This window comes from Octodon degus, unplaced genomic scaffold, assembly GCF_000260255.1.
Source record: "Octodon degus isolate 3935 unplaced genomic scaffold, OctDeg1.0 scaffold00012, whole genome shotgun sequence".
NCBI lineage: Eukaryota > Metazoa > Chordata > Mammalia > Rodentia > Octodontidae > Octodon > Octodon degus.
The window spans coordinates 22736419-22744946 of NW_004524588.1; positions in this window are offsets into that span (position 1 = coordinate 22736419).

Below are 8528 nucleotides of genomic sequence, written 5' to 3' on the forward strand. Positions count from 1 at the left end.
GTGAGTTCACAGCTATGAATTTCCCTCTGAGAACTGCTTTCATCATATCCCATAAATTCTGATAAGTTGTGCTTCAATTTTCATTGAATTGTAGATATTGTTGAATTTCTTGTTTAATTTCATCTGTGATCCATTGGTTGCTGAGTAGGGTGTTATTTAATTTCCATGAATTTAGGGTTTTTTTCTTGGTTCTATTGTCATTTATTTCCAGTTTCATTGCACTGTGGTCAGATAATATGCATGGGATAATTTCTGTTTTCTTGCATATACTAAAGCATGAGCTATGGGACCAGTATGTGGTCTATTTTAGAAAATGACCCATGTGCAGCTGAGAAAAATGTGTAACCAGCTGTGTTTGGGTGATGCACTGTGTACATGTCCATCAAGTCCATTTGCTTCAAGCTTTGGTTCAGTTCTGTTATTTCTTTGCTAAGTTTTTCTCTGGCTGACCTATCTTTTTGAGATAAGGGGTTATTAAGATCTCCCGTTAAGATTGTGGTATTGGATATTAGATTTTTCATGTCCATTAAGATTTGCTTTGTATAGTTGGGTGCTCCTGTGTTTGGTGCATATATATTTATGAGTGTTACCTCTTCCTCTTAAATTTTTCCCCTATACAGTATAAAGTGGCCTTCTTTATTTCGCTTGATCATTCTTGGTTTGAATTTGAGACTATCTGAGAATAGGATTGCTACCCCTGCTTTTTTCAGAGGTGATGGGGCATGTAGTATTGTGTTCCATCCTTTGACTTTCAGCATATGAATGTCTTTATGTGTTAAATGTGTTTCTTGTATACAGCATATTGTTGGATTTTTTTCTTAATCCACTGTGCCAGTCTATTTCTCTTAATTGGTGAATTGAGTCCATTTATATTGATGGTTAGAATTGAGATGTATTGACTTTTGATTGACATATTATTTACCTGTTGTCATTTACTCCTTTTTCTCCTATGTTTAGTTGTTTGCCTTATGTAGTTGGTATGTTCTGTTCATGTTGGTGTAGTTCTGATCATTTTGGTCTCTCTCTAGAACATCTTTCAGTAGCCTGTGTAGGGTTGGCTTCATCATCATGAAATTCTTTAGTTGTTCTTTGTCATGGAAATATTTCACTTCATCAAACTTGAAAGAGAGTTTTGCAGGGAATAGTAGTCTGGGCTGAAATTTGTTTTCATAGAGGACCTGAAATACTCTGCTCCATGCTCTGCTTGCCTTCATGGTTTGTGAAGCGAAGTCAGCCATAATTCTGATGGGTTTTCCTTTGAATGTGATCTGCTTCTTTTCTCTAGTGGCTTTCAGTATATTATTCTTGAGCTGAATTTCTGGGATCTTGACTATAAGATGTCTCAATGCGTTTCTAATTGGGTTGATTTTACTTGCCGTTCTGTATGCTTTGGTTACCTGAATGTTAGATTGTTTCCTTGTATTTGGGACATTTTCTGCTATTACTTCTGCCCATATTTTTAAAATGTCATTTGTATTGACTCCTTCTTTCTCATTGTTACCTATTATTCTCACATTGTTCATCTTTGTGTCATCTTGCAAGTGATGAATTATTTTTTCCTGCATGCTAGTTGTTTTTAAGAGATCTTTTCTTACCTTTTCACTAGCTGCACCAGGGTCTTCAACATCTGAAACTCTGTCTTCACTTTCACTTAAATGGTTTTGCAAGCTTGTGACAGAGCTTTTATGTTCCTCTATATTTTTTTTGACTCTGCTTCATGCAATCTCTTTCTTTCCTGTGTTGCTCATTCAAGGAATCCCTCTTTTTTCTAATCTCCTGTATTTTTTTTTTTTTGTCAATGTCTTCTTTAGAAACAGTGATTAATTTTTTTGCTGGAGTGTTTTCTTCAGATTGGGTTTCCTCCCTATGTTTCTGTAGTGGATTCTTTATCTCAGATGCTATGAGTTCAGAGAATTCTTTTTTTATTTCAGCAAAGAATTCCACCCTTAGTTCCCCTATAACATTCTGCTGTTGCTTATTTATTATCAACGCTATTAATTCATACATTTGAGCTGAGCTAGTGTCCTCTGCACTTGTTCTGCATGGGCACTGGGTTTCCTCCATATGTTTCTGCATTTGATTCTTTACTGCAGATGCTATTAATTCAGGGATTTCTTTTTTAATTTCCAGTCTGAGTTCCTCTATAACTTTCTGCAGTTGTTTCTTTATTTCAGAAGCTGTTGATTCATTGATTTCAACTGTGTGATTCCCACTTTGTTCGGTGTTAGTGTCCTCTGCACTTATTATGGTTGGGTTTGGGTTCTGAGATTGCATTTTGCTCCTTCTTGTTGCTATTTTGTGTAGCACTGTCTTCTGACCTTCATTGTAGAGCTTTGGTGCAGTTATAACCTTAGTACCTACTGAAATTCAGGTCAAGATCTACAAAGTTTGGGTTTATCCTGCTGTGCCTTCCTTGGATCTGGCTGCTGTGCTCAGCTCCTTCCTGCTGCCACCCTTGGGAGTGATTCTGTTGTGCCCCTCTGGCAAGATGTTCTGTTCCTGGACCAGCTGGGTGGCTTTGTTCCCTATTCTCTCTGCAAGGATTGCAGCTGCAGGGTTTCACCACAGGCCTTAGTTGAGTCTGGAGGGGACAAGGTGGAGTAGGGGGGAAGAGGAAGCTCTCTTACACACTCACCCGGCCTGGCTAGGGCTGGATCTGGAGGTCCCCAGAATGCGGCAGAAATTCTCTCTAGGTGGCCCTGGTGGGGAGGTGCTGTGGAATGGTGCGGGGGGGGGAGGGGGTGGAAGAGGGTCTCACCCACGCTTTGCCTGGGCTGGGACCGGCAGGTTATGCTGGTACAGGGTAACCAGAAGCTCTCCACACATTCACTGGGCCTGGGCTAGGACTGGATCTGGGGTTGACCAGAATGTGGCAGAAATTCACACTTGGTGGGTGGGGTGGGGGTTGCGGAGTGGTGGTTGGGAACCCAAGGGAGTGGAAGAGGGTTTCACCCATGCTGTGCCTGGGCTGGGACTGGCAGATCCCACTGAAGCAGGGTAACAGCAAAATTAATATTATTGACATATACTGGGAAAAGATTACAAAAATAACTTTAGGCTTTGTCATCAAGTTGGGATTTGTTCTTTCTTTCTTTTTTTCCCTTTGAATGGCAACTTGTGAAAAAGGTTATGATGAGGTCTTCTTCCTCAGCTTATCTGGACTGTATTCTTAGCTTGTAAGCGAAGCAAGGCTGTTGCTCGGGCTCCTAGTTGTGAATAATTACTCTTTTTCAGATGCAAACTGTCCTCTGGTCCAGAGTCTATATAACTGTGAGGACTCTGTTAATAAACATCCCTGGTTCAGCCTGTTATTGCTGAATGACTTTTTTTCATGCGGTACTTATTCTCACCATTCAAGAAATCAGTAATGTTGTCATTTTAATAGCTTCTTTTTTATGGCAAATGCCATAAGCATATTTCCTTCCTCTCTCCAACATCGCCTATTATGCAGATACAACTTTAACCAAGCAAACTTGTAAGAGGTATAAATAAATAACTTCGCATTTTCCTCATAGGACAAATGACTAAATGCTAATTTGGAACCTGGCAAACTAGGCTTGCTTGTTAGAATATTTTAGAATAATGTGCCCCTTTACTGCAATTCATACCATATATCTTATTTTGTATGGCAAATCCACAAATGAATAAATGCATTGTGCTTCTACTAATGCTATTTTCTGGAAGACAGGAAACTTATGTGTGGCAGTGGAAGAAATTTAGTGTTGTTTCTGCTGACTGAATCCAATTTTTCATTTATATATTCCTACCATCCTGGATTGAAATGATCTTATTTCTCCAAGTTTGTCTATATCATGACCCACACTATCACCTCTGATGTTTAGAAACCACAGGAGACAAGGATGTCTGTTGGAAAATTCTGTGCATACTAGAATGCCTATGTTAAATCAGTCTCTTTCTAAAGTCAGAATTATGTTATTTTCAAGCTTATTTGAAATTCTTTCAAATATTGAAGGACTCCTTAATATCCAAAACTTAAGCAGCACCAAGCAGAAATCTCACAATTCTGTCTCTAAAAACTTCTAATTTGGGTCCAAAATTATTTTTCAACAAATTACAGTACCAGCTCTGAATTGGTCATTGGCCTAGACCCATGGTGGTGAGTGTATGGCCGCGTGTCACAGCTGGCTGCTTGTTATCATTGACATATAGAAAAGTTTTGCCATCATTCTTCTAGGCACTGGCATAATACCAGTGGAAAGAACAAAGTCTGTGTTCTCAATTTATATTCTGGTTAAAAGAGGAAGAAATGAAGGGGTACGCTCATTCATGACTTACATGTTACATGTCCTTGGGGGTAGGTAAAAATCAGATGCTAATGTCTAATGAATATGGACTGGTTACAAAGGGCCTCTCTGATAATGGCACATGCAGCATGAGGACTATAAGATGGATTTGGCAAGTGAAAGGTCAGGTGGCGGAAAACCGCCTCCATACAGGATCGATAGTCAGCTGGTGTGAAATCATTTACCATCCACTGGCCCCTGTCTCATACCAGTTATTAAATATTTTGAAAATCTTCCCTGTTCATGATGGCAAGAAGCTTTGACAGGAATATTTCTGTAGAAGTTCACAATGAGACAGGTGGCAAATTCTTTAAGGAACAAGAATAATGAGCGAGAGATGTGGGTATAGGTGCAATAAGGAGGGACAGGTAGTGATATGCTTTAATGGCCTCGAGGCTTAAAATAGCTGAAATGCTTTAAGGAGTAGGGAGTGATAATAGATCTTGGGTGCCGATGGGCAATGAGGTGGGCAGCTCTACCACCTCCAGACTTAGCGAGATACATAAAGAGGAAGAGAAAAAATTGCCCTTTAGTTAGCTGTCTCCAAAGCAGCATCCTCAGAAGATAGCCAGACTTTAGTTAGACAGGGCTGGAGGGAGTAGTTAGAGAAGTTAAAGGTGAAAGGGCATTTCATCGATGACAGGTAGAGGGTCTTGGAGGGTGTAACAAAAGAGCCGAGAGAGTTCACTTAGTTGTAGAACATTGAGTTAGATTAAGGAAATAAACCTATACAAGAATAAGAGTCTAGGTGATTGGGAGCTAACACAGGTATACTTGGATAGGATAGGGTGACATGTGACCTAGAGGATTCTCACAATGAGAGTGGCATCTTTCTACAGGAAGCACAGCTACTGGGGACCCTTGTACATTCATGCAAGTGGCACTGTAGAATCAGTGGAAGCACTGTGGCTTCCGTAGGGTTTGTGACTCCATGGGATTTTCTGTGAGCCCTAACCTTACATGGTCAATGTTACAGGACCAATTACCCAGATAAGTGCCTGTTCAGTTCTAAGCTGAGGGTGACGACTGGAGATCCTCCAAGGAACAGAAGCAGATCCATCCTTCCTCGTTCCACATTTATACCTTCCAGGTGATGAGCCAGCCTAGGGTAAGTTTTCTACACCTGAAGGTGGATCTTTGAGGGTAGAGAGTTGCTGAATCAATTGAGTTAAATTTCTAAAATTCTCAAGTTAACACACTCAATCAACTATTATGCAGCCGGGTGGCCATTAACTGCACTCTCTGAAGCTGTGAGCCAGGGCAAGCCTCTTCCTTGGAGCCAGATATGTCAGGCAACTGTCCCAGTGACACGTGACTGGCAGCTTTGTTTTGTCAATGAGGTTCAAGAGGATTTGGTAAGAAGAAGAACAGAGTAGGATAGAGAGTCACTGGAAGGAGTTTTAACAATTAGATATCACAACCAGGCAGTACCACAGATTACCAGTGGCACACGTGGCACCACTTCATGAAGCCCTGAACTTTTAAATGATGCGCTGCTTGGGCAGCTGGAGCAGCAACGTCACTGTCTGTGTCTCTGATTCCACTTCTGCCTCAAGCTGTTTTGATTTCCTCGAAAGTTGCAGAGGTCAAGCCACAGGGAACGAAATGCATTTGCCAACATATTTGGTTTTTTTAATTTTATTGAGAAACAAATAGCAATGAGACAGTTTCAAAACTGATTAATAGGACAGTTTCAGTAATCAATATATTGTTCATTGTTATCTTCTTCATGGTTATCCATAGTACAAGACGCAGATAGACTCTCTCTTCCCAACAAACATCTCTAAGCACTGAACAGAGCCTCAGAGAAATGAGTAAGTTGGCACCTGCTTACTAGATGTTATATCTTTCTTGCCTACTTTCTTCAAGTATAAAATAAATGGATAGGAGCGGTTGCTTCCCCAGGCCTCTTTCTACTGAAACTATAGCTAACCTTTTGAAAATCTTAGGAATCTAGAAGAGATTTTCAGTTTTGCAGACGATTAACCTATTAGTAACTCTGAAATATTTCACCAAGTGGCTTTAGTTGTTGCATGAAAGAAGAACAGCTGCCAAACTGTAACATACATTCGTTGGGATTTTATTAGTATATAGGAATCAACACAACCCACTCATCTGCACTTTAAGAATAGGCAGTAGCACCCATTATGAGAATAACTTTTTCAACTTTATTTCCGCAAAGGAGACAAAGATAGTCTTCATATTCTGCAATTACTGTAGGTGGCAAGCTATCGAGAGAAGCTCATGCCTTCCCCAGTGGTTATGCAATCCTAATAATTAAATCTACACATCTGCTAAATAACAGCAGATTCGAAGTCTAGCAATTTACATGGAGGAAAACAGATGTCACTCTGGTATAATCTCTTCACTTGCACCGTGAGTGCTGTGAACGCTGCACACCCTGCAGTGATTAATCTATCAAAATACTCCACTCCATTTACTCCAGTTTATTACATCCTGTGTCACAGGAGATGGAGCAGCTGTTTCTGGATAGAAAGCAAAGAACTGGCACCAAATAAAGCAGTCCCTGAATAGGTGCAGCAAGCTGATGCTCCCCAATTATCAGGAAAGAGAGATTAAGTGTTTACAATGGGTTGATCTCCAGAAACTCCAGCGGAATGACTGTTTCAGTGGAGAGCAAAAGTGGAGAATGAGCTGAAGCACAACGAGTAGGTGCATTTTTGCTTAGCAGCGAAGTGCTTTGCAATGAAATCCCCTGCTGCTGAATTGAAAGCTCAAGTTCATATTCTTTTTGAAATACAGCAATTTGAGTAAGTTTGCAGGGCTTTTTGAATTGCTCTTAAATAAAACTCCACCTGAAGGGCAGAAAATACATGTGAGATAATTCCAAATTTTGGAAATATATGCTGAGAAGCTTATCGAGAAGAGAGTAGGGCTCATTATTTTGGAGACACTTATTTGAAGAGTGTTCTCAACAAGGCCACTGAAAATTTGCTGAGCCACCAAATGGATTTTTATTCATGTAAATAAATGTAAAAAGGAAAGAGGAGATTTATGTATATATTTAACGTGGTCTTAGATAGAAAAATTATATTTTATTAGATGAGTAACACTAAATTTTGGTGTGCGTGAGACTCCCCTGGTGTGCTAAAGCCCAGTGCTATTCTGATTTGGTGACTCTGGGGCAAAGTTCAGAAATCTGAACTTTAAAATATGTGCTGATTAATTCTGTGGGCAGCTGTCCTTGGATGATTCTGAGAAATGTTGTCTGGGTAATAGTTCAGATGATCATTTGTTTGTTGTATTTATGATTAGTATATGTGTATGTAGTATACACAGTCACCATATGTTGGTAGAAATGTATGAGAAAATTAAATGCTCTATTTTTGGAGACAGATATTTGCATTTAGGTCCAAATCTTTTTGTTTCCATTTTGGGCTAAATGTTTATTTTCTTAGCCTCAGTTTCCTCATCTATAAAATTTATACACATGTGCTTATAAAGTTATTTTGAAAATTTATGATTAATGATATACCCCTGGAAAGATCTATCTGTATTTCTTTCCTCTTATTTTTCCTTACTCTGCCATGTCAGGCATCTGCTTCTACTAAGCCACCTAAACCCCTCTTGCGACAGCAAATACCCTCCATATTGTTGAATCCAACGGTCAAACCTTAAGTCTTCATCCTCTTGACCCATTATTGGGATTTACTCAGTTTTCCTATGCAATTTTCTTCAAAACAATTTCTCTACATAACTTATGAAATGAATTTCCCCCTCCCCCAGCTCATCTCACTCACTGTTTCTGTGTCTTCTTTCTGGCTTGACGGGAGCATCGCAGGACTCAGCCTTGATCTACATTCACTCTTGATCTACATTCACTCTCGGATCTCAGCCACTGTGCATGATGGGTAGGTATACCTTCAGTCTACATTGCATTCTGAACAATCTAGGATCATATAACAAACTTATCTGCTCGACATCTCTACTCGGATATTTATCTTGAATTAGGATGGCCAAATTAAATGGGTAAACTTGGATGATTATACTGCTTATTTCTGCTGGTCTATTGAAAGAAGCAGTTAATTCTTTTTTTCTCTCTCTCCTTTTTATTTTTTTTCTTCCTTACCAATATTGCAGGCTTATGGTTGGTAATCTGTAACAACTAATTTGAAGACACTAATATGCAATGTAACAACCATTGTTGAATTCCTATAATTTTGTGTAGTGCAATTCTATATTCTTTTCTTTCTTTCTTTCTTT